The 25,802-nt window shown below is 44.7% G+C and overlaps 1 protein-coding gene across 7 annotated transcripts in view; it reads left to right on the forward strand.

Annotated features, from left to right (window-relative positions):
• The window catches only part of Tmem266 (transmembrane protein 266), a 115,758-nt gene that overhangs the window by 330 nt on the left and 89,626 nt on the right, over positions 1-25,802 (forward strand). The window contains exon 1 of one of the 7 annotated variants that reach the window (XM_040729943.1): positions 2,069-2,131. The exons of the other annotated variants lie outside the window; for them this stretch is intronic. The gene's annotated coding sequence lies outside the window, so the exon portion shown is untranslated. Of the gene's footprint in view, positions 1-2,068; positions 2,132-25,802 lie in introns of those variants that run through there. 7 annotated transcript variants of the gene reach the window in all.

A 25,802-nucleotide genomic window follows, 5' to 3' on the forward strand; every position in this document is an offset into this window, starting at 1 on the left:
TTCGGGTCCAGCTGCAGATGCCTTACCTCCCGTTCTTTGCCTCCGTGTGCCATCTTGCATTTATTAATAAAACATGAAAACTGGGGTGCGGGAGGTTAGCTCCTGAGGGGAATCCCATTGCAGTATAGCAAGCGGACGCCTATTTTTGGTTTTCAGACGTGGTGTAGAGCTGGAAATCCCACACCCTGGGGATTTGTGGCTTGGTTGGTCGTGACCACTTCCTAGTGGGCTTCCCCAGTTTGTCGCTAGGCGCCCCAGCGGCAGGATAGGCGGTCTGGAAAGGATAGAGGGTTTTTCTGTCAGCCTGGCATACTGTTCAGAGGACAGGTGCAAGCTACGGCAGTTCCCTGTTTGCTAACTTGCTAGGGAGGCTTAAACCCAGAAGAAAATCTTTCTCAGAATTGTTAAGAGGAGGCCTTCAGTTGAATCTCTGAGACTTTCCTATTCAAACTCATCGCGGTTTTGCATTCGAAGATGATTAAAACTAGCCACCTGTTGGAAGTCAGACCCCATACTCCATTCTGTTCCATAGTCACCAACACTGAGACAACACTGAGACAAATATCCTCTTTGAATGTGTTGCCTGTCATTTGTTTCTTTTGAAATAAAATCCACCTCTGATTTGTTGGCGTATATGTTACAGACTGAAATCCTGTGATTTATTTATATCCCTAAGCACTGAGTTTCTCTTTGGCGTATGTTACCTATCTCCCTGGCTTTTTACTTAGCTTTGAAGAAGAGTGGGGAAAGTGAGATGTTTGTAACTGCTTACTCCCCCCCCCCCGAATAACATAGTGAAGGGAACAAAAAGAGCTGGAAGCCCAAAATGAGATTGACTACGGCTAGACTGTGGTGCCACGCTAAATATTGAGATATAGTCATATGGACTGAGCTAAAAGTTATTTGTGACTAATTTCCTTGGGTCCTCTCTGCAAGGCTCCCATTTCTGTGTTGGAGATGAAGAAGCCCGGACTTTAAAGGTTAACTGACTTGCCCAAGGTCACACAGTTAGGAGCAGGGTAAAGATGCAATTAATCTGCGGCACATCTTATTACAGGGTGCTGCTGGGGGGGGGGTTGCTGCTACCTTTTCACGAAGATCAGGTTAATGTGTGAGCATATAGGCTCTGATGCAATTTTCCAGTTTACACAGTCCATACCAATTTTGTGGCTCTCCAAAAAGGAGAAAGTGGTGTTCCAGAGTGTGGCTGTGTGGAATTTCTTTTGTGGTGACACTGAGCCTATTTTTTTAAAACAGGGTCCAAGGCATCCTGCTATAAAACTACCCCACATAATCAATTACAATAAAAAATTTGTTGCACTACCAGCTTAAACTGGTACCTACAAATGAAGCACCTGTAAATGGTGTAGCATGTTTGAATATTTTTCACACTCCCACCCCACCCTGTCTTGAATACCTTTTTTTTTTTTTTTTTTTTTTTTTTGCTGTCACCGCCAGAAGTCACAGTGACTTTATCACACTTACTTGCGGGTGTTGTAACGGGGTGGGGAATTCGTGCCAGCCATGTGCCATAATCTAATTTCTACAAACGTGGCAGTTACTCACTCAAATTTGTATGTTTGGTTATGAATATATATTTAATCTCCTTTTTCACAAGTGTGTTCTTACAGCTCGGGTGTTGAATTTTGTTGCACATACAGTTTTCATGGACTTATAAACTGCTGTAGTTTCGTGAATGGAAAATTCACCTAATGGAGCTGCTAGATTTTATATTCAGGTCGTTTAATTGAGCTAGTGGTCAGAAAGCTATAGCTGAATGTAAAGAAAAGTCTATCCTATGGAAAAAATAGCCCTTTATGATGCAGCAGTATAATAGATGAGCAAGGTAACTATATGAAATTGTGTGTTATAAGTTCTGTGGGCTCCGTTTTCTTCCTTGGACAATGAGTGTGGTCTGAGCAGAATGTTACCTCCTTCATCATACTGACTCCTACTGATAGTAGACAGCTTGTATAGAAGACTGGCCTCTCAGAAAAGACTCAGTTTTGGAACAGTTCAATTTCCAGAGCTTATGGAAATGCTGAGGTGGAATTTTTCTGCCCTGCAGATTGCCAGCCAATGGTCAGATAAACCCAAGATGAATCCTGACAGCACCCGGAAGAAACAGACAGTAAGGAGAGGCCTTGCTTAGTTTCTGGGGAAGAGATGGGTTTTCCCTTGAAAAGTATCAAGGATCCCTTCCAGATAGGAATCTCACAATTGCCTACTGCCTTCATGAGAGCAGAATTTTATATAATGTGAAGATAAGCACCCTTCTTGGTGCAAAGGTCAACTCAGGAAATGTAAAAAAATATTTATGGAATTTTTCCTTGAAACACTTTTAAACTGGGAAAAGTCATACCAGCAATTATGGAGGCTTCAGCATTACTTTTTAATTCATCTCACCAAAAGTATACATTTCGGAGGGGAGAGGAAAGGACTAACATTCAAGCTATGTGTTTTGTGTAACTGGTTATAATACATGTTTCAATGAATTGTCAGTATGACATTGGGAGCTGTCTTGTGTTAGCTGACCTTCCAAGTTGTTTAGTTATGGGATGGGGTTTTACACATAATATCCCTTAATTTAGTGGGGGGATTTGTTTGTTTGTTTACTTTTGTGTTTTTCAAAACAGCGTTTCTCTGTGTAGCCTTGGCTGCCCTAGAACTCTCTCTATAGATCAGGTTGACCTCAAACTCACAGAGATCACCCTGCCTCTGCTTTCTTAAATGATTGAGTCACTGCCCCCAGCTTTAATTTAGTATTTTTAAATGAAAAAATGTAACGCCAACACCCATGAATTAGAAGTTCACAGATAGTTTACTTGGAATTAATTAAATTTCACTGACTTCTGTTTCTCCCCTCAATGGGAACTGTAGCAGGAGGTGCCCGCCTTCTCTTTTCCAATGAAACCAGCCAAGGGTCATAGATGCTGGCCGAGGACCATCTCAGAACTCATTTGGGACCTTCTGTGTTCCAAATTTTGTCTGAAGACCCCAGAACTCTCTAGGAGTATAAAGTGGGTCATAGTGGCCTTTGGTGAAGTAGGACGGAGTCTATACAGATCAAATCCAGGAAGTGAATTCCCTGCAGCAGTCAACATTGGCCTGTGCTGTGATTTTTTTCAAATGTAATAAATGTTCACTGTAGAACATTCAGTAGTTGAAATAATAATAATAATGATAATAATAGAGTCAGACAGTGGTGGTGCATACCTTTAATCCCAGCAATCTGGAGACAGGGGCAGAGGCAAGTGGATCTCTGTGAGTTTAAACCAGCCTGGTCTACAAAGCACATCCAGGACAGGCTACAAAGCTACACAGAGGAACCCTGACTAGGAAACAAAATAGAAGGTTGAAAGTAGGAGTCAAAATTTTTGGTAGTCTTAACTCTTCCCAGCGTTCACCGTTAGCAGTTTGGTGTGGATTGCTCGAGATTTTTCAGAAACTAAAATGTAATTCTCTTACTACTGTTCATAGACAAGTAGTGTTATCCCTGTTTGCTTTCTTGCACCTGTTAATACATCTTGGACGTCTGAGAGGCCCCTAAATGATCTTCTTCTGAACACTTATACTCAGCCACAGTGGGAGCTGGGTGAGCAGAGCCGTACAACTAGGGAAGCGTTGAGGGAACTGATGGGTGGTGGGTAGGAACTCGGCGTGTTCTGTGTCCTGACAGGGAGTTTCATATTCCATGTCTCTTTGCAGTTACACTTTGTGGTCAGGTGTACAGATGTAGAGCTGGGAGCCCCCAATAAGTGACAGAGGAACAGACCTGAATTGGAGGCTAAGCCAGTGTGACTCAAACTCTGGCCTCTCTGCTTTCCTCTCTGCTTTCCTCTGCCCTGATTGCAGGGCGAAGTGGCCTCTGCCCCATTTGCTCCACCTGTACTGGCCTCTCTGTTGTTTCTCTACCTCGGGGCCTTGGCTAGTGCAGGGTTTTTCCTGGGATGCTCTTCCTACAGGTACTGGCAGGACTCACTCCTTTACTTACTTGAGGCTTTGCTTGAAATCTACCTGTGCCTTCAAAACAAGTCCACCCACCCCAGTGATGCATTCCTAGCCTGCCTTCCTGACTTGTTTGCATTCGTAACACCTCCTAGCACACAGCATTAAGTCTTTTTGGGTTTATTGTCTATCTCCTCCATGAGCAAATGCCCTGGAAGTAAAAACTGTGTTTTTATTATCTTTCCTCTGGTGCTATGGAGTGTGTGTGCGTGTGCGTGTGTGTGTGTGTGTGTGTGTGTGTGTGTGTGTGTGTGTGTGAGAGAGAGAGAGAGAGAGAGAGAGAGAGAGACAGAGACAGAGAGACAGAGATAGACAGAGAGACAGAGAGAGAAGTCACTGTGGCATCTTTGAATCCTTCCAGCTTCCCACATTTCTTGTTTTTGTTAGTGGTGGCTCTCACTGTTCCCTGCAGTGGCTTTCTATGTTCATTAGAGGACCAGCAAGGAAAGTGCAAAAGAATTAGGAAAAACCTGTCTTACATTTGCTCCAGTGTTGTGAAAGAGGAAACTTCTGGAGAATCAGGCGCTACAGAGATGGAGAGAAAGTCCGTGAGTGTCATTCTGAGAGTAGGACAGGGTAACAAGGCATATGGAGAGGCCCATGGCCATGGAGTCCGGCGAGTCTTCCTCTTGGGCTGCATAATACATTTGGTGGCTTCCAAAGGAGACTCCAGAATGCATCGCCAACCACCAAGTTTTTAGCCTGTGTCACTAAAAGGAAAATAATCTGTGCTCACTCATAGCAGTTTTTCACCCAGGCAAACTAATCAGGGTGTTCCTACAGTAGCCCGCTACATTGTCTAAACATTGAATACCCATTGGTGTCTTCCCTGCCTAAGTCAGACTGTGAGTTTGCTCTCAAAGTACTTGTCAGTGTGTCTGAGAAGTGTGGCCAGCAAGCTTGAACTAGAAGCATCACACTCCGAGGTCCCTTTGGCCCAACAGTCCTGAGCTCTCAACTTGTGCATGTGCAGTTTGCAGAAGTATTGTTTGGGACACAGCAAAATCATGGGCACTTTGGGAGACTGATTCAAACCTAGAACTCTGTAGAAGGAACTATACTAGGAAGCTAGTAATCACGGAAAGAGGCCTTGATAAAAGGACTCCCCCTCCTGCCCCCCTCCTCCACCACCACCACTACCTGTTCCTTCTCTTCTGAGCCCTCATGGCTCTGAACCATTTGCCCTAAGTAGAATTCCCTAAAACTGTGTTTGACTTGTAATAGAAGCTGTCCAGCACCTAACATGAAAACTGCAGTTCTAACTACTCATTAAAACAAAGAATCTGTCTGAGAACCACTGTTTTTGCAGCTCAGGTTTTTGGAAGTTCAGACTAGAATCAGACAGATGTTCTCAGTGTGGAGGCTCGCTGGGTGCAACAGCTTTCGGATGCTTCCCCTCCTCAAAACAACTCCAAAGCGAGCTGTGTGGAGCTGATGCTATGTCTTTCTCTATGATAGTTTCCCTATAAATGGTTAAATTTTGCATTTCACCTGCATGCAAAGCAGCCAATTGTCTCTTGCTGTAATTATGAAAATGTGTTATTTTTGCAAGAATAGGATGGAATACATTGCAAACCCCCGAATAAAGTCGAGGTTGCTCTGCTCAGATCACTCCTTTAAACCGGAGCTTAGAAACCTGTCTCCTGTCTTCGCTGCCAGTTCCTCCCCAGGGCTGGGTTTGCTGTCAGCCTTCTTGCCCCATAGGAGACTCCTGTCCTCACCCCACTCCTGAAAACACAGCTTTGGTAAAGGTCACAAATCTGATAGCTATTTCTCAGATTTCCTTCCTGATGGCTCAGCAACACCTGACCCTGATGACTTCTTCCTGGATACATTGTCCCACTGCCTCTCCTCAAGAGACCTCTTATTCTGTCCCAAGCTGGTGTGGTTAGGGAGTCTGTATGTCCTGGGATGATGTGGTTAAGGAGTCTGTATGTCCTGGGCTGATGTGGTTAGGGAGTCTGTATGTCCTGGGCTGGTGTGGTTAGAGAGTCTGTATGTCCTGGGCTGATGTGGTTAGGGAGTCTGTATGTCCTGGGCTGATGTGGTTAGGGAGTCTGTATGTACTGGGCTGGTGTGGTTAGGGAGTCTATGTGTCCTGGGCTGGTGTGGTTGGGGAGTCTGTATGTCCTGGGCTGGTGTGGTTGGGGAGTCTGTATGTCCTGGGCTGGTGTGGTTAGGGGGTCTGTATGTCCTGGGCTGGTGTGGTTAGGGAGTCTGTATGTCCTGGGCTGGTGTGGTTAGGGGGTCTGTATGTCCTGGGTTGGTGTGGTTAGGGAATATGTACTGGACTGGTGTGGTTAGGGAGTCTGTGTGTCCTGGGCTGGTGTGGTTAGGGAGTCTGTGTGTCCTGGGCTGGTATGGTTAGGGAGTCTATGTGTCCTGGGGTGATGTGGTTGGGGAGTCTGTATGTCCTGGGTTGGTGTGGTTAGGGAATATGTACTGGACTGGTGTGGTTAGGGAGTCTGTGTGTCCTGGGCTGGTGTGGTTAGGGAGTCTGTATGTCCTGGGCTGGTGTGGTTGGGGAGTCTGTATGTCCTGGGCTGGTGTGGTTGGGGAGTCTGTATGTCCTGGGCTGGTGTGGTTAGGGGGTCTGTATGTCCTGGGCTGGTGTGGTTAGGGAGTCTGTATGTCCTGGGCTGGTGTGGTTAGGGGGTCTGTATGTCCTGGGTTGGTGTGGTTAGAGAGTCTGTGTGTCCTGGGCTGATGTGGTTAGGGAGTCTATGCGTCCTGGGCTGGTGTGGTTAGGGAGTCTGTATGTCCTGGGCTGGTGTGGTTAGGGGGTCTGTATGTCCTGGGTTGGTGTGGTTAGGGAATATGTACTGGACTGGTGTGGTTAGGGAGTCTGTGTGTCCTGGGCTGGTGTGGTTAGGGAGTCTGTGTGTCCTGGGCTGGTATGGTTAGGGAGTCTATGTGTCCTGGGGTGATGTGGTTGGGGAGTCTGTATGTCCTGGGTTGGTGTGGTTAGGGAATATGTACTAGACTGGTGTGGTTAGGGAGTCTGTGTGTCCTGGGCTGGTGTGGTTAGGGAGTCTGTATGTCCTGGGCTGGTGTGGTTAGGGAGTCTATGTGTCCTGGGCTGGTGTGGTTGGGGAGTCTGTATGTCCTGGGCTGGTGTGGTTGGGGAGTCTGTATGTCCTGGGCTGGTGTGGTTAGGGGGTCTGTATGTCCTGGGCTGGTGTGGTTGGGGAGTCTGTATGTCCTGGGCTGGTGTGGTTAGGGGGTCTGTATGTCCTGGGCTGGTGTGGTTGGGGAGTCTGTATGTCCTGGGCTGGTGTGGTTAGGGGGTCTGTATGTCCTGGGTTGGTGTGGTTAGGGAGTCTGTGTGTCCTGGGCTGATGTGGTTAGGGAGTCTATGCGTCCTGGGCTGATGTGGTTAGGGAGTCTGTATGTCCTGGGCTGGTGTGGTTAGGGAGTCTGTGTGTCCTGGGCTGGTGTGGTTAGGGAGTCTATGTGTCCTGGGGTGATGTGGTTAGGGAGTCTGTGTGTCCTGGGTTGGTGTGGTTAGGGAGTCTGTGTGTCCTGGGCTGATGTGGTTAGGGAGTCTATGCGTCCTGGGCTGATGTGGTTAGGGAGTCTGAGCTCTGTTGATGAATTGCATCCTGGCCCTTGCACTTGTTAACCGTGGAACTTGAAATAGTTAACTGTCTCAGCCCCCTGTGGAAGAGCTATGTCATGGCTTCAGGAAACAAAGATGAAAATAATGTGCCAAGAGAGCAGCAGTCACTAAATGTCACCTTCGATCACTAACACTTCCTGCTTAGATACCCCTTGCATCTTTGGAATAAAATCCCAACATCCTCCCTGACATCAAGACCCCTAAAACTAGCTCCTGTTCAGTTCCTTCCTCCTTTTCAGTATATTCCCCAGTGGGCCACTTTGACCTTGTCCTGCTCTGCCCCCTTCCCTGCCAGAGGGCTAAAGAGGTTGAGAACAGGCACAGAGTACAGCCTGCTTTGTGACATCAGCCATCCTCCCTTGGGCATGAAGCCTATCTCACTGGCAGACCACGGATTACTCAAAAACATCAGCCGTGCTGTATACCTTTCAAAAAGAGCTCTCTCAGCATCCCGCCCAATATTTTACACACAGTAGGAATTTAACTCCTATCTTTTATCTGCTGTTTTATATGCCTGGACCTTCCAAAATCCTTTTTCTAAACTAATGCCCATAATGATGGTTCTGGGGTCCATACAGACTTTGTAGAAGAAACTTGAGTCAACAGCACCAGATGAGGAGGGATGGAATGAAGAGGGATATACAAATAAAAATAATGGGAATGTAGGGAATGATTTAATACTTTAAAAAGTATTTCCAACCTACGATGCTATTTTTAAAGTGATCAGAGTTCTGGTTTTGAATTGTTTTGCATAGAGTTGTGTATATGTTTTTTGTCCCAATCCTTTCCACGACCAGCATGAGTGAATGCTGAGGGTACAAGAAACACCCACAGGCCTCAGACTTGTTGCAGGCCTCCTCTAGGGCACTCTGTTCTAGGCCTGCAGTCTTCTCCTTGATGCCAGCTAAAAAGGATATTAAAGCTAATAAAGAAATCCGAGGATGGGACATCTGCTTTAAAAACAAGCAACCAACAAAAATCTTGATAAAGTACCTGCTGTACAAACATGAAGACTGTGTTCAGAGCCCCAACACCTATCAAAAAAAAGACATAGTCACAGTCATCTATAATCCTCATGCAGGGGATGAAGCTGGCTAGCCTCCAGAGCTTGCTGGTCAGTTGGTCTAGCCAATCAGTGAGCACTCATTCAAGTGAGTGACCCTGCCTCAAAACATAAGGTGGAGTCCAAGTGAGCCCAATTGAGGAAGACATCTGTCAACCTTTAGCCTTGGAATATACTTGAACAGGTCACACATGGGTGTGTGTGCATACACACACACACACACACACACACACACACACAGTCTAATCCTGTTACTGGCATGCTCAGTTGGTATGAAAGGATGGTGTGTGCAAGAAAAATCAGTATCTGCTCTATCTCAGAGGTCATGAAAAGTCAGAATTTCTTTTCAGCTGTCAATATCATGACTTTTTTTCCAATGGAGTGTCACTAGTTACATCAACCACACTCCAGGGCAGGCCCCATTTCCAGGAATAATCAACACAAAATAAACTCAATGATATTTTTGTGGGTTTTTGCTTTGTCCCAGCCTTTTTGTTTGTCCTATTAGTCTTTTGCCTGTTTGTTTTGATTTTTAAAGATTTATTATGAATACAATATCCTGCTTCCATGTATGTCTGCACGCCAGAAGAGGGCACCAGATCCCATTACAGATGGTTATCAGCCACCATGTGGTTGCTGGGAATTGAACTCAGGACCTCTGGAAGAACAGTCAGTGCTCTTAACCTCTGAGCGACCTCTCACGCCCACTGATTTTCATTTTTATTGTTGTTTTTAGCTTCTTTGTTTCTCTTTTTTTTGTCCCTTTTTGAGAAAGGAAACAAAGTTGGATGGGTAGAGAGGTGGATAGGATCTGAGAAGTTAGAAGAAGAGAAGAGACATGATTTAACATATTGCATGAAAAATTTAATAAAAAACACAATAAGAAAGAAGAAAGAAACAACTTTCCCTCTCTAACCCTGGAGGCCACCAAGGGCCAGGCTCTTTGTATCTTGTGGCTTCACAGTAAGCTTCCGCTCACTCCCCAGCACTGTCAGCAGTCTGGGACAGGTAACAGGACATGGTGGGGTCATCAGTGATTACCTAGGATGTTTACCACCATCCCTGGTCCCTGCCACTTGATGCCAGTAATGCTGTCAATGTTCTCCAACTATGACTACCAAAACTTCCCCCAAATTACCAAATGTCTCATGGGCTATAAAATCTTCCTCAAATGAGAACTGCAGGGTCACTACAGAAAACTCAACTACTGATTGGTTTGTAAACTCTAGAATTTAGGCAGTTTGGTCAAATGAAGATTGTAACTAACACATGAGATAAGTTTGGCTTTAAATTTTGAAATAGAGTTTGTGTCTCTAAGCAGTGCCTAGATTTATTTCATAAAAAATGAGATGTAAATAAAATAGCTACAAAATTTAGATCATCATATCTTAACTCCCAAAGGTTGTAGGTTCAACTCCAACAGCATATTCTATGGTATTACATTTGGGCATTTTAATCGTACAAAATACTGCTAGGACTGTAATAAGTTTATCAAACAGAAAAATAGAATTTCTGCAGAACTCTGAGTGGTTTGTGATTTGAAGAAATCACGTGACCTGTGGTGCACCAGTCCTGCTCACAGGTTTCCTTTTGACCTGCTCCAAGATGACCCTTCAGGGCTTCAGGGGTGAAGGATGAGTGACAAGGTACTTTGTGCATTGGTGAAGGCCACAACTGCTCAGTAATCTTCATGGCTGCTAGGAAACATGGCTGTAGACTTGTGACTTAGAGCCCACCTCCAATCCGCAGTCCCCATGTGTTCTTCCTAAATGCAGTGCACACCCAAAGACTGTGACCCTTAAATATATGCTTTCTGGGAGGCTTTAAGGCTCCATCCTTGGAAGAAACCTGCATTGGCTGAAGATCACCTTTGGCTTGTCCATCGCCTTTGGGGAAGGGAGAGCACACACTGAAGACTTCCAGTGTGCTCCCTCCCTTGGAGTCTAGAGAGAGTGTGATGTGTTTTCTTCCAAGACCAGAGGAGACTGGGCAGCTTCAGGGTACTGTGGCCACAGACAAGGTGTATCCCAGGATAGTTTCAAACTTATGGTCCTCCTGCCGCCACCTCTTCAGCAAATCCTCCTGCGTGAGAGAAAGAGCTTGAGCTGGATAAATGACTGGATGCATGATTTAGACTGGATGAGGTCTTGTTATATCTAAATATCAGCCTTATATGAAGTGGTTCTTGTGCATGTGAGTAGGCAGAAAACTACGGAAGCTGTCAAAGTTGTCTTCAAGGCCAGAATAGCCTTGAATGGAGACAGTTTGAGGAGAAAGACAGGAGAAAATGAAGCCATTTCAAGTTGTCACTCTTATACATTGACTGATACTAGTTCCTCCCCTTTCCTAAGGATGATACAAGATGCCCCATGGGGAGTCAGTATAGGTTTGAGGAGAGATCTGGCATTAGTGAGATTTCCGAAGATCTTCAAGGATGACACCAACTGGCAATCTAAGCAATAGTGGAGAGGCTACCTTAAATGCCCTTCCCCGATAATGAGATTGATGACTACCTTGTATGGCAACCTAGAGCCTTCATCCAGTGGCTGATGGAAACAAAGGCAGACTCCCACAGCTAAACACTGAAATCCTGGAACCAAGTTGCAGAGAGGAAGGAGTGATGAGCAAAGGGGACAAGACCTGGTGGGTAAAACCCACAGAAGCAGCTGACCTGAATAAACAAGGGGGGAGCTAATGGATCCCAGACTGATGGCTGAGAGGCCAGCATGGGACTGATCCAGACCCCCTGAATGTGGGTGTCAGTGAGGAGGCCTCGGCAATCTTTGGGGCCTTGGGTACTAGATCAGTATGTATCCCTGGCATCTGAATGAACTTTGGGAGCCCATTCCACATGGAGGGATGCTCTCTCAGCCTGGACACATGGGGGAGAGCCTAAGCCTGCCCTTGATGAAATGACAGACTCTGGAGCCCCCCCATGAAGGGCCTCACCCTCCCTGGAGAGTCAAGTGGGGATTGGGTGGGGGGGGTTGGGGAGATGGTGGGGGGCCAGGGAGGAGGGGAGGGAGAGGGAGCTGGGATTGACATGTGAAGCAAGCTTGTTTCTAATTTAAATAAAAAAGGAAAAATCTAAAATTAATTAAAAAAGAATGCGTCATGTTATAGCAGGTCACATTCTTAACAGATTGAAGGCTTATGCCAATCATGCATGAGAAAGTTTATCTTTCAAGCAGCTCAGAGGATTATTAGTAATAAAGAATCATACATTAAAGTTTGTACATTGTTCTTAATTTTCTTTTAGACTTACTTATTTTATACATATTATTGTTTGCCTGCATCTATGTCTGTGTACTACATGCATGCCTGGAACCTTCAGGGGTCAGAAGAAGGTGTTGGAACCCTAGGAACTGGAGTTAGAAATGGTTGTGAGCCACCATGTGAGTGCTACAAACTGAACCCAGGTCCTCTGCAAGAGCAAGTGCCCTTAACCATCTTTCCAGCCCCTGTACATTTTTAAGATATAATACTATTATATCTATAATAGAGTACAGAATCGTCTAAGTGGAACTTTTCTGAGAAGTCAAAATACTCTTGTGACTTGCTTTAAGTTTTCTCTTTTATTAATTTGTTGAGAAATTCCTATCATATATTTTGATCCTCCAGAATCCACCCCTACCTCCCTACCCCAAATTTTGTATTCTTTTTTTTTCTTTTTTTTTATTAATATTTTTTTATTTTCCATTTTAAATTTAGATAAGAAACAAGGTTGCTTCACAAGTCAGTACGAGGTCCCTCTCCCTTTCCCTCCCCTCCTCCCGTGCCCTCCCCCATCCCCCCCCGTTATCCCCTCATTCCCCCAGGGAGGGTGAGGCCCTCCATGGGGGTGTCCATAGTCTGTCATTTCATATAGGGCAGGGCCTAGACCCTTCCCCAAGAGTTCAGGGTGAGAGTGCACCTCACATTGTTCTATGGGAGTCCAGAGACCGTGTGTATACTTGGGATGGGTACTGATCTGCTGTCCAAGGCTCAATAGATTACCTAGGCCTCCTCACTGACACCCAGATTCAGGGGGTCTTGATCAGTCCCATGCTGGATTCCCAGGCTGATGCCTGGGATTCAAGAGTTAACCTTTGTCTGATCAGCTGTTTCTGGGGGTTCAACCAGCCCAGTCTTAATCCCTTTGATCATCAGTCCTCCCTCTCTGATACTGGCTTTCTTGAGTTCAGCTCAGTACTTAACCAGCCAGTAAATGAAACTTATTTATAATCTATTGATTCCCAGTTAGTGCTGATCGCATGCTCCTGGGTGTGGGGCCATCTGCTGGAGCATGGTCAACTTACTAGGAACCGCACCCTTAAAGAAAACTGACTCTTCCTCCCCCAGAAGCCCTCAATTGTCTGCAGTTCCTCAGTTAGGGGTAGAGGCTCATGAATCCCTTCCTACTCCATGGCAGACTTGATTTTGTGCAAGCAACCACAGCTGCTGTGAGAACCTGAGTACAGAGACCCAGTTATATCCAGAAGACACTGTTTTGGTCTGGCCCTCCTCAACCTCTGGCTCTTACAGTCTGCTCCCTCTTGCATGATGGTCACTGAGCCTGGGAGGGGGCGTGCGACAGAGAAGGCCGGTGGGCACCCCACTGACATTAATTCTCTGCACTTGTTGTGATTCTCTGTTAATCACCATCCACTACACCAAGAAACTTTCCAGATGAGGTGTGAGAACTACTTAATCTACTGGTAGAGACATACAAATTTGAGGTCATTTGATACTGTATCCATTAAGTAGAAATAATAATAAGAGGTATACCCTCTTGGGCCTATGTGCTCCCCAGTCATGGGTTCATGGCTAAATTTACAGTGCCAGGCATGTGTTTCCTCCCATGGTGACAGAAAGTGGCTGGTTACCCCCATAGCATTTGTAGCATTACTGCATGCATGTGTATATCTTGACATCAAGGTCATAATTGCAGCTCATCAGGTTCACAGCTGGGTAAGATTATTAAAATTTCCTGCCAGCAGCCTATATAGCACCTTCCAGTACTATGAAAGTTAGCCAGTAGGGAGGAAGCTTCCTTATCTGTACCGACTTAACTGTTCCGAGTTCTGTGACCAGTTTGTATGATGTCTTCAGTAACAGGGTCTTACTGTCTGGTTCTGTGAGCAACCGAGAGCAGTAGCAATACTCTGTATTTTTGGGGTGTCACCAGAACCATAGGACTTGCTTTATTATATTTATTCATTTTATCGTAACAATATAGAACTGAACCCACAATACCTCCAAGATATGCCTGTACTTTAAATTTTGAAAAGAAGTACTAGCCTAAAACATCGGGGTTTTTGGAATCCGGTCTTAGCTTTTCCACAAACTAGATGCGTAACTGCAGACAGGTTACTTTATTTTCTAGGTCCTGGCATCCTCTTTTGTCCAACGATAGGAACGGGTTTTATGGTTTAAGTATCCAAAAATAATTCCTCTACTCCTTTAACCCACACAGTGCCTTAAAACAGAACACAGCCAGGCATTGGTGGCACACGCCTTTAATCCCAGCACTCGGGAGGCAGAGGCAGGGGGATCACTGTGAGTTCGAGACCAGACTGGTCTACCGAGCGAGTTCCAGGGAGGGCAGGCTCCAAAACAATATAGAGAAACCCTGTCTCGAAAAAACAAAAAACCAGAATACAAAGTAATTCACACAAGTGAGCTGGTCTTACAAATTACACTTCAGTCATATTTTTGGAAGGCTCAAGCATAGATGAATGGCATTTGGCAGGAAGAAACCTTAGTCTATCTGAAACCCTTAATTATACAATGTAGGCAGCTTTGCTGCTTGGTCTGTGTCAAAGGACACCACATTGTCAAGTGACACAGCAGGGAGATAGAATTTTGCGGCAGCTGTTCATCTGTGGATGATTGGCTTGTGTCAAAGAGGTGGCTTCCAGATTTCCAGCCAAGTCTGCTGGAAAACCCAAGTCCTCCTATCTTTAAAATACTCATGTCCAGTTCCTATGGAGACAAGCCCATTGTCATTGATCATACTCAGTGAGGACCATAAGTGGTTACACATAGGATTTGTTTCCAGACTTTGTTTATAGTCAAATGCTATTACCATACTGGGTGTAACATGGTATGTGTGTGTGTGTGTGTGTGTGTGTGTGTGTGTGTGTGACAGTATGGGGAAGTCAGAAATCCATATCAAATGCCTTCCTCATTCCCTCTCCATCTTAATTTTTGAGACAGACTGTTTTTCTGATCCTGGAACTTCTGATTTGGCTTGATTGGCTGGCCAGCAAGCTCCAGGGTCTTTCCTTCTCCACCTCAGCACTGCAGGGATTACAGCTGCGTGCCACTGCACTTAGCTTTTACATGGATGGTTCAGGGATCAGACACAGGTCTTCATACTTACACAGAAAATGTGTTTTCCCACTAAACAACCTCCATAGCCCAGAAACTTTTTTGCATTAATATTACCTACAGATATATACCATAGATACATCTATTTACCCATATTTACATTAAACACACATATTTATTATAGACACTTGTAATATCTATTGATAATTACTACTCACTGATGTGGTAATATCAATTATGAGTATTTTGAATTATTTTCAGCTGTGGTAAAACACATGTAAAATTTACTAGTTTAACCACTGAATTCAGTGGTATTTAGTGTATTTACAGCATCATGCAATCATCATCGCCATTCAAGTCCAGAAGTCTCCATCTTGCAAAACTGGGGCTCTGCTCATTAACTACAAGAATTCTGTTCCTTCCTTCACAGCTTTATGTCACTGCTATCTCAAGTACCTCTTTATATTGTAGCTTATAATAGGTTTTAATGCTTTCTATTTAGTTCAGCTTAATAACTTGCTGAGGACAGCAAAAAGGCCTGTGTAATGAGAACACTGAAATTAGGAAAATGGGGAGTAAAATGGGAAAGGGAGCTTGTAGGGCCATGTAGATCTCGTTAACGATGTGGCACTCATAAAATTTATGAGGACATCTTTGGAGTGTTGACAGCAGACAAGTGAAATGGCTATTTGTTTGAGAAGGGTCATGCGGCTTCCATGAAACATTGACTGGAGGCATAGGAAGGCAATGGGAGAACAGCTGGATTCAGTAGTCTGGGTAATACGTAAGGTGTCTGGGCTACAGGACTGGCAGGGAGTTAAGCGGTCGGAATCTGCGTACAATTTGAAGGTAATGCCTGCAAAATTGACTAATGTTTTGGGTTCAGGGTGGGAGAGAAAGAAAAGAATCAAGACTGACCTCATAGTCTGGGGGTTGAACAACTGGAAGGATGAAATTGCCATTTACTGATGTGGGGATAGAGGAGGAGGAGGAGATGTTAAATGGAGGAAATGAGGAGTTCTGTTTCAATCATGTTGCATTTCACAGTCTATTAGAGACCTAATTGAAGATGTCAAACAGGCAGCTGAATATGTAAGTCTGGATTTCAGGGAGAAAACAGGGCTGGAGTCAGACATTCTGGAGATGATATGCAGGTGACATTTGAAGCCATGAGTTTGAATGAATTATGTAGGACAAAAAAGAAAGGATAGATGAGGGAAAGGGTCATCGTAATGAACCCCAAGGCATGTCAATACTTAGGAGTCAAGGGGAAGACCTGGTGATGGAAGTAGGAGCACCCAATCAGGGAAGAGATTGGATGGTGTGGTCTCCAATGATAACCAAGTTACTAAAGTGCTTCCAGGAAAAGGAGTGACCAGTTGTGTCTCACGTGGCTACGAGACTGAGCATTGTATTTAGCAGAGGCCTGTGTTGAGATGAACTACAGACACCACAGTCGTATCTCTCTGATGATGTGACAAGATGGGGACTCCTGCAACAAGCAATTCCTCTTCATTTTGCCGCTATGGCAATTTGGCTGACATTTATCAAACCCTGTTTGCCTCGTGTTCGTCTGTGAACTGAGAGTGGCCAAAATGAATCGCATCACAGCCCTGGATCTCACAGCAGGTTCGTGATGTAAGACCAGTGCTTAGAACTCCCTCAGCTGGGTCTTCTAAGTCCTAGAGCTCTGTTCTCAGATTCCATGTACACTTTTCAAACTGGGGCTGTATTTTGTCCTCATCAGAGCCTGGCACTGAGGTGGGTCTTTATGCTCTCTGTCATTCCTTTTTGAAGATCAATACCTTGTTTCTTGATAGAAAACCACCTCCCCTGTTTCCTATCTTACCAGCTATATTAAGAATTTTTCCTTCTGAGTGTTAAACACAACCATCTAATTTTTTGAATATTCTTTTTTTGATTCTCCAAGAGAATGAAGAATGGCCTTGTTTTTGGACAACCTCTAGTTCACCTTACATATAACAGTTCATTTTCTCTTTATGTATCAGTTCTATATCACTATTTCATTTCCTCCCCTCTCTCCTTCTGTGTACCACCCACTCCTTCTCAAGTTAACGGCCTCTATGAAATTGTTATAATACATACACACATGCAGTAAATACAATCTGCTGAATCCACTTAGTATTGCTTTTATGCATTTATGTTTTTAGAGCTGACCACTTGATATTGGATAGCCAATTAGAGAGCTCATTCCTGGGGAAGACTGAGTCTCTCTCAGCAGTAATTAACTGCCTGTAGCATTTCATCTACAGTTGGGGCCTACTCATAGCCAACAGTCATTTAATAAATATATTTTGTGCTCTGTTACGGATAGAATGTGAAGTGTCCCCAACAGGCGTTTGAACACTGGATCTAGAGCTAGTGGGATATTTGGGAAGCTGACGGAATCTTTGGGGTAGGAGGATGGCTTCCCGAAGTGGTTCAGTGAGGATGGGCTCAGTCTATTTGGGCCTACTTCTGACCCAAGGTCTCTGTTGCTGAGTCCAACAAGATGAGCAGGCGGCAGGATAAGCTCTTCCCTTGCAGACTGGCCCACTCCTACCACAATGCTTTCTCTGTCACAATGGACTGTTTTCTCTTACACCATGCTCTAAAATAAACCTCTTCTCATTTAAGTTGCTTCTGTCCAGTATTTTATCACAACAATGAGAAAAGTAACACATCAAGACTCTAGTAAGGTTCCCTTTGCAGGAAGTTTACCAAGTCTTAGGTAGAAATGGCATCCACAGGCAGGGCCAGAAGACCTCAAAGAAAGACATGAGCACAGGAGGTAAATGTCTTGAAGGGTTCCTGAGAAGGGGCAGATTAAATGGAGTTGGAACCTCAAAAGATAGAAGGAGGACTGGAAAGATAATTCGTTCATGCAAACATGAAGGGCTGCACTTAGAATGTAAACGGCTGGGCGTTCTGGTGCATACTTAAAATCTCAGGGCTGGGAAGGTGGAAGGAGGTGGATTCCTGGGGCTGGGTGGCCAACCAACCAATATACTTGGTGAGTTCCAGGCCAGTGAGAGATCCTGTCTCAAAAATTACCAGTGATGGCACCTAAAGAATAACAATAAAGATTGTCCTTTGGCCTCTACACGCTTATGCACAGGAACCTGCATGCACACGCAAACATATGCACACATTCACAACATGTATGCGTGAGGTAGAAATGATTTAAGGGCAAAATATAATCATCTGAGAACATTTGATATCCTATTTAAAGATAACATTAAGCCTTCTAACTGCTACTGACAGGTTAGCTTGAAGAGATGAAATTAGTGTCAGGTAGCTTTCACTACATTGTACACACAAGAAACCCATTCAGATGTTTAAAGGGTCTATGGTATGATGTCCAGGATTATCTTTTAGGAGAGTACTAATGGGTTAATAGTGTGTAGTGGTAGTACGGTGAGAATTTGGAAATAAGTTATTTTGATTTATATACTCATTTTCATGCATGCATGAGATACCGCGGGTATATCAAACAACTAAGTAGGCTAGTGGGATGGCTCATCAGGTAAAGGTACCCAAGTGCAGTTCCTGAAGCCTACACACTAGGAGAAACTGACTCCCTCAGGCTGTCCTCTGACTTCCACAAGTATTCCATGACATGCACACACAAAATCTGATAAGGTCCCAATGTCAAAATTTACAGAACATAATGAGTTTTAGAAATGGATCCTTGCCCCCTTCCTACCCAAGGCATTATTGTAAAATCCTTAGAGCTTGTGAATTCTAACTTATTTGGAATAAGGATCTTTGAAGATGTGATCAGATTAAGGATTTGAGAGAGAATTCTGCACTATCAGATAGTCTGTAAATACTATTAGAAATACTCTTTTAGAAGAGAGACACAAAGCTCAGATGCAGAAGAGAGGGCATTGTGGCTCTGGGGACAGATTGGAGTGGTTCAGCCCTAGCCAAGGAATAACTAGAGCCACCAGGAGCCGAAGGAACAAGTACCAGGTCTCTCCCAGAGTCTGGAGGGAGCCCAGTTTTACTGACAACCTTGACATACATTTCTGACCTCTAGAACCATGAGAAAACAAATGTCTGTCGTTTTCAGCCTCCAATATTGCAGTGGCCTTTGTAGGTGCCATAAGAAACCAAATAAGAATGCTAGTTATTATGGGAGTGAGGAGCCCACACCTTTGTCAAAGATTTGTGATATCAGAAAGTCAAGCTCAGAGCATCACTGTACTGTAGCAGCAGTTACTTGACACTCTGTTTAGAGGCCAGTTCCTGGGTGAAAGTGGGCACAGGGCCCCAGAACATAGAAAAACTAAAGAACAATCAATCCTTAGTGAACGCCACAGATTCTGCGAGGCCCAGAGACATGTTCTGCCATGGTTCTAGGTGGGGAAACCTCACAGGGCTTTTCATGGTCTGGATGGAGCCTCCTAAGGTCCTGCCCCTTCACTTGGATTCATCATAATTTAGACTCATTATCAGCTCCCAGGTGTCTGGCCATGGGCCCCTGCCCCTCCCCGGCCCCCCCCCCCACAGCGTAAGCATTTGGGATATCTAGAGAGAACTGTGATTGTTTTCTCACACATAAACAGAAGACACAAACGAGCAGCCTCGTTTCCTTTCTCTTGAGTTTGAGAAACTTGACTGGTGTGACTTCATTAGTTATGCTGAGGTTGATTCAACCTTGACAGCAGCAAAACTGGCATCTACGCCCTTAACAATAAATGCATCAGGCTAACACCACACTGTGAGCTTTTAATGCACAGATACCATTTAATATCCCACAGATCCCTCTGTGCTCCTTTGGGGGACCACACACTCATTCAGAGTCTAGGGTTCGAGTTCACTTGGTTTTCTGGCGCTCCCCTGGAGGCCTCCTGTGCTCTCCCACCACCCGCCCCAGCCCTTTTGCTACTTTCCTCAATGGCTGGGAAGTGCATCACACACATTGCTTGCCAAGTCCCAAAGACTTACAGCGATGGAATTTTCTTCTTTTTACAACTCTGGAAAATGGAGGTTCCAAATCAAGGTGTGATCTGGACCACACACCTTTCCCCATTCACTTGGCAAATCCTTCCTCCTGTTTTTCAGTAAAGCTGGGTGTGCCTTGGCTTGTGGCTGCCTAGGTCCAGCCTCTGCCTCTGGCTTGTCCAAGATTTCTTTCCTGTGTCTTTGTCTGTTTTGTATAAGGATAGGTATTGTTTGGTTTCCACCTTGACTCAATGTTACCTCACTGCAATGGATTACGCCTGTGATATATGATATATATAACAGTGTCTGTGAAGACACTGTTCCTAAGCTGGGTCACTTGCTAAGGTTTGGAGGGGGTATGTGTCTTGAGGGAACACAATTCAGCTCACTGTAGGCCCTAAGGTTGGGGTATTTACAGTGTCTATAGTGACTAGGCAAAGTAAATCATCTATCATGTGTTAGTGTAAAAGCCTGAAGAGACTAGCGAGACCACCCTGTCTGCTGTGAGCGGTCCCTGGTTAAGATGACAGGTCCACACTGGGGACAGTTGCCCATCCTGAGCTCTCTTGCTTTCCTCTGAGACTACTCCAGCAGGGCTGTTCTCTACAGATGGATCCAGGTCCCCTATCACCTGCTGTTTCTGCTGATACGGCCACCTGTCTCCTGGCCCAGGGCCCTGGCTACTTTGTAGTTCTCTGTGGATATTTTGGGGATTGTTCCACAGGCTCCTTTTCTCAAGTTAGGTTGTATCTCTCTTTAAAGGATCACTCTCCCTGACCCCACCCCCATAGTCACTAAGGTCACCACCTGGCTTTTTGCTATCTTTCCTTTTGTATATTGAGCTCTACGGTGGCTCAGGAAAACAAGTTTCTCTGTCACTCATGCCATGTCATTATCTACACGGACAAGCCATTGACCTCATCTTTAGTTAACCAGTGTTATTTTTTTCCTCTTTGCAAGAAAGGATACTGTTTCCTGCCTCATATTTTGTAATTTCAGTTACTCACAGTCAAAGAAATAGCAAATGAGAAATACCAGAAAATATACATTTTATAAGTTTTTGTTTCGTTGGTTGGTCTGGTTTTTTATTTTTTGAGACAGGGTTTCATTGTGTAGTTCTAGTTGTCTTGGAACTCACTCTGTAGGCCAGGCTGGCCTTGAACTCACAGAGATCCATCTGGCTCTGCCTCCTGAGTGCTGGGATTAAAGGTGTGCGCCACCACTTCTTGGCCAGTTTGTAAGTTTTTAATTGAATGCTGTTCTGAGTATCATAATGAAATTTCTTGCATCCCACAGCATTCAAACCTGGATATGAAGCATCTTTTTGTCCAGTTCATTCAGTCTATGCTACCCTGCCACTGGCCTCTTAGCCATAAGCTTATCAAAATAATTGTCTCAATATCGCAGTGTTTTGTTCAAGTAACCATTATTTTGCTTAAAAATGCTCTCAAAGCACAAAAGTAGTGATTTGGGGGAATTCTAATATGCCAAAAAGGAAACCAAAAACTGCTTTCTTAAGTAAAAAAATAAAGTGTGCATTTATCATAGGTATATATGTATAGGACAAGCAGCAAGTAGGAATTTGGTACTGATGTTTATAGTTCCATGTGTCTACTGGTGGGGAGGGTCTTAGGACACCCCCCACATGCTACTACAATTTGTTCTGTATCCAGTTATTACATTACATTCTACGCTATCAAACTGCTGTTTCTCCTGTCACTCGCAGGGGATTCTGTACAGAATAAACCCGCACTACAGACATAGGGCCTTTGTCACCTTAAACTGTCTCTGCTCACTCCAAGATGACATTCCTGCCATACTGGAGCAAGATTGGGCTCTCAACTTGCCATAGCTCCTTGTGGTATCTGACAGTCTTGATTCAAACTCCAGATCCACCGCTTACTGTCAGTACAACCCTGCATAAGGTCCATAACTTCCCCAAACCCAAGTGTGCATGTCCCCAGAACAGTTAGTTACTGTGAGATCTTAGTGAGATGGTGAATGTCCACCAACGCTTTCAACATAGCCAGTTACAGTCACTGCTCCATAAATCTGCCATGGTGATTACAGGCACTGTCAATGGTACGGCCGAGGAATGGCTATCTTACAGCACCGTGCAGACTCAAGAGAATACCCTCTGGACCTCATGGCTGTAAGAACACCCTCCCATCAGGTAGTGCTTTATCTCTGGAGTATCCTCCCCCATTTCTACCCTCGTCTCTTACTTCAAAGCAAGAATTATTCTTCCCTCTCAAAACTAACCATCTTTGTACCCTTGATCCTATCCCTTCCCACCTGTGCCAAACCTGTATGTGATGTTCCTGTCACTTCTTTGGCTGTATTCTCTCAATGAATTCCATTTGTGCCTTCGCTTAAAAACATACTGCTTAGGGGGTGGCGAATATGATCAAAACACATTGTACGGGACTCTAAGCTCTCAAAGAACTAATAAAAATGCAATTAATAAGTAAGTAAATAAAATTTAAAGATGCTGCTTGCATCTTCCTTTCCCATCAAACTTTGTGAATTCTTTTGACATGTATTAATTGAACAGATGATATATTTTATAAGCACTAGCAGATATAATGGCAGGTCCAGGGAGCTAGATAAGGGATGGTACCTCTGTTGCCTTTTGGCTTGGTCTCTGACGAGATCCTCAACAACCTTTGTTCTGGCCCATGCCCAACCCTCTTCCTTATGCAGGCCGCCCCAGCTTCTCTTCCCGCCATTTCATTTGCTTAGACAGCCCCTTGCTCGCAGCATGCCTCCTGATTAGCTCCCAAATCGCCTTTAGATCCAGCACAGACATTGTTTCTTTGAAGAGACTCTGCTTTGCCCTCATCTGCTACTTGTCTTGTTCAGAACACAACCTGGTTTCCAGATTTCCCTCTCAATCATTGGGTTGCCTTTTGTGGGTCTCTGTGATACTGAGGATCCAACCTGGAGCCTCTGTCAAACCCTGAGCAGCCCTCAGCTGTCATTTCATTCCACCCAGAGCGTGTGGGGGCATGGCTTATGTCTTAACTACTTCTCATCCTGGGCTGTTCTGCTAGCATGATGTCAGTCATCAGTGATAGAAGAAAGGGAGGGAAGGACATCCTGTAAGAGTCGGTCAGTTAGAGAAAACAAAACCTGTTGAGCAGAGTGGTTCAGTAGAGTTCCTGTGTGTCTGGGGAGCAGAGAACAGGAGTGAACTCACAGACTGTATGAAAAGGTCAAGAAACTCCTTTTCTAAGGTGGGTGGGCGTCAGAAGGAAGGTCAGGGGTCATGGCACCCTGGCAAAGGGAAGGCTATACAGGGAGGAAAGAACTTAGTTTTCAGGACTCTATAGACTGAGGCAGGAGAAGCATGAGTTCTGGGCCATCCTGGGCTACATGGCAAGACAGAGTTTTAAGATGGGAGAGGGAGCAAAAACAACAACAAAACTCATGAGTTAGAGAATTTCGTCTGTGAGCCTGGAGAAAAGGGAGCGTGTAAAGAACAACAGTGAGACCAGGCACATTGGTAACTGTGCCACCGTGAACCTGGACTATTTCCTGTGGAACTGAAACATCTGGAAAGAGCCAGAGAGAGGAGTTTAGAGGAGAGGCATAGTGAGTTGATTTGCGTTTTAAAGGCTGTTTTAGGCATCTCAAACTCTCATACATGGCTGGTGTGTTAGAAAATGGTGTAACTATTTTAGAAGCTGTTTGGCAGCTTCTTACAAAGCAAAGCATAAGCGAATCCAAAAAACTGGCAATCCTACTTAGATATTTACTCTAAACTGTTGAAATTATGTATCCAAGAAAGACTTATGTAAAAATGTTCATAATGCATTTTTTTAAAAACTGAAAATAGGTTTTTCATAATTAGGTAAATGGAAAAGAAACTGTGATACAACATCTGCAGCTATACATAACTGCAAGAGAAGGCACAGACTAGCACTGAAGTTCATGGATGTTACATTAAGCTAAAGAGTCCACACACACACAAATATCTCCTATCCAAAACCCATCTTTGGAGCTAGAAATCAGAATGGCACTTGCCTCTGGGAATGTTGGGGCAAAGGCCATGAGGGAATGTTTAGGGAAATGGAAATGTTTTAATATGTTATTTATTTTGTCTCGTGTGTGTGTGTGTGTGTGTGTGTGTGTGTGTGTGTGTGTGTGTATGTGTGTGTGTGTGTGGTGTTTGCTCTGTATGTGTACAGGCATGCTCGTGGCATGACATGCATGCAGAGTTGGAGAACCACCTTGGATGCTGGTCTTTACCTTCCTCTCCATGTGAGACAGACTCTGAGTTGTTTGTTGCTGTGTCCCCCAAGCCAGCTGGCCCCTGAGCTTCTGGGATTCTCCCATCTCTGCCACCTGTTTTGCTACCAGAACACTGGGATTCAAAAGTAGGCTACCATGCCTGGTTTTCTATGAGTTCTGGGGATCTGAACCCAGGGCCTCATGCTTGTGTGGCAAGTGCTTTACCCACTGAGCCATCTCCCCAGCCCACATCTTAAATCTTAGCGGAGTTGGTAACCTTGTTCATACTCACTCACCCGTACACTTCTAATGTGTGTGATTATATAAAAGTTACTCTATGGTTTTTAGAAAATAGAGAAATACTTCATTGAAATCACTATGGAAAAGGGTAGAAAAGAGAATTAAAAATAGACCTGGAGAGATGGTAACAACTGGAAACCGCACGCCCAGAATTTAAGCAGTGAAAGTGATGAGGTAGGAAAGAGGGATGGGATTTCTGGATTATTAAGGTGATAGAATTTATAAGACTTCAAAAGTAGACTGGAGAAGACAGGGTTGAGAAAGCTAGTGGTGTGGGTATAGTTGGTAGAGGAAAATGTCTTCGGAGGAGACCTTTGGGGATGGGAGATAAGCTGAGTTTCAGAACAACTGAGGTTGATGTGTCTCTTGGGCATTTGCAGTTCTAGTGGGCTCTGAGACTGGGGAGGCTCTGGGTCAGAGATACAGCCAGATGGACACAGGAAGGAGGCATCATCGAGGCTGTAATGAATGGGAGAGCACGTATAGATTAAGCAGAGATTGTAGCTAAAAACAGAGTCCTGGGAACCTTGACGTTTAAAGGGCAGGAGAAAGAGGGAACCCCTGAAGGAATTTGAAAAGATTTTAAAATGTCTGTCACGTGGCCAAATAAGGACCAAGTGGCTCAACAAACATGGGGGGGGGCTAATCCCCAGTGCTGTAGAAGAGCAGAGGGATCCTTACCACCCAACCCCAGCCCATCAACGCAGACCTTCCGGTGTCATCCATTCCCTCCCTGGGCTACAAGAATGTTTGTCCTGAAGGCACCTAAAGCCCTTCAGGTCTCTAGATGGGTGAACTGTTCACAGCTGTGCTATCTACACACTCTGCAGCATTTGACAATCTCCTTAAAATGCTTTCCCTGTGCCTTTGTGACCTGGTAGGGGCTTGGTAGCCCTTTGAACACAATCACTTCCTAAGTGTCTTTCCTCCCTTCCCTTGGCATTCCCTGAGATGTACACTCTAATGTATACCCTCTGCTAGGCGCTGAGGATAAAAGGTGGAGAGTGGGCCTGGCTTCCCAAGAGTTGACAGCATAGTTATAGAAAATGCAAATAAATATAATACAATAGCAAGTTATTAGCAGCATACCCTGGAAATATGGAGGGGCCGTCTGGGCTGGGGAGATGGCTCAGTGAGTAAAGTACTCGCCATGCAGACATAAGGACCTGAGTTCAGAGCCACATGTGTAGACCTGTCCTCAGTGGGTAAAGGCACCTGCTCCACGCCTGACAATCTGAGTTTGATCCTCGACCAGCACAATGAAAGGAGGAAACTAACATGCTGTCCTCTGACCTCTGCATGTGCTCCTTAAATTGG

This window comes from Mesocricetus auratus, unplaced genomic scaffold (genome assembly GCF_017639785.1).
Source record: "Mesocricetus auratus isolate SY011 unplaced genomic scaffold, BCM_Maur_2.0 Super-Scaffold_100022, whole genome shotgun sequence".
Lineage (NCBI taxonomy): Eukaryota > Metazoa > Chordata > Mammalia > Rodentia > Cricetidae > Mesocricetus > Mesocricetus auratus.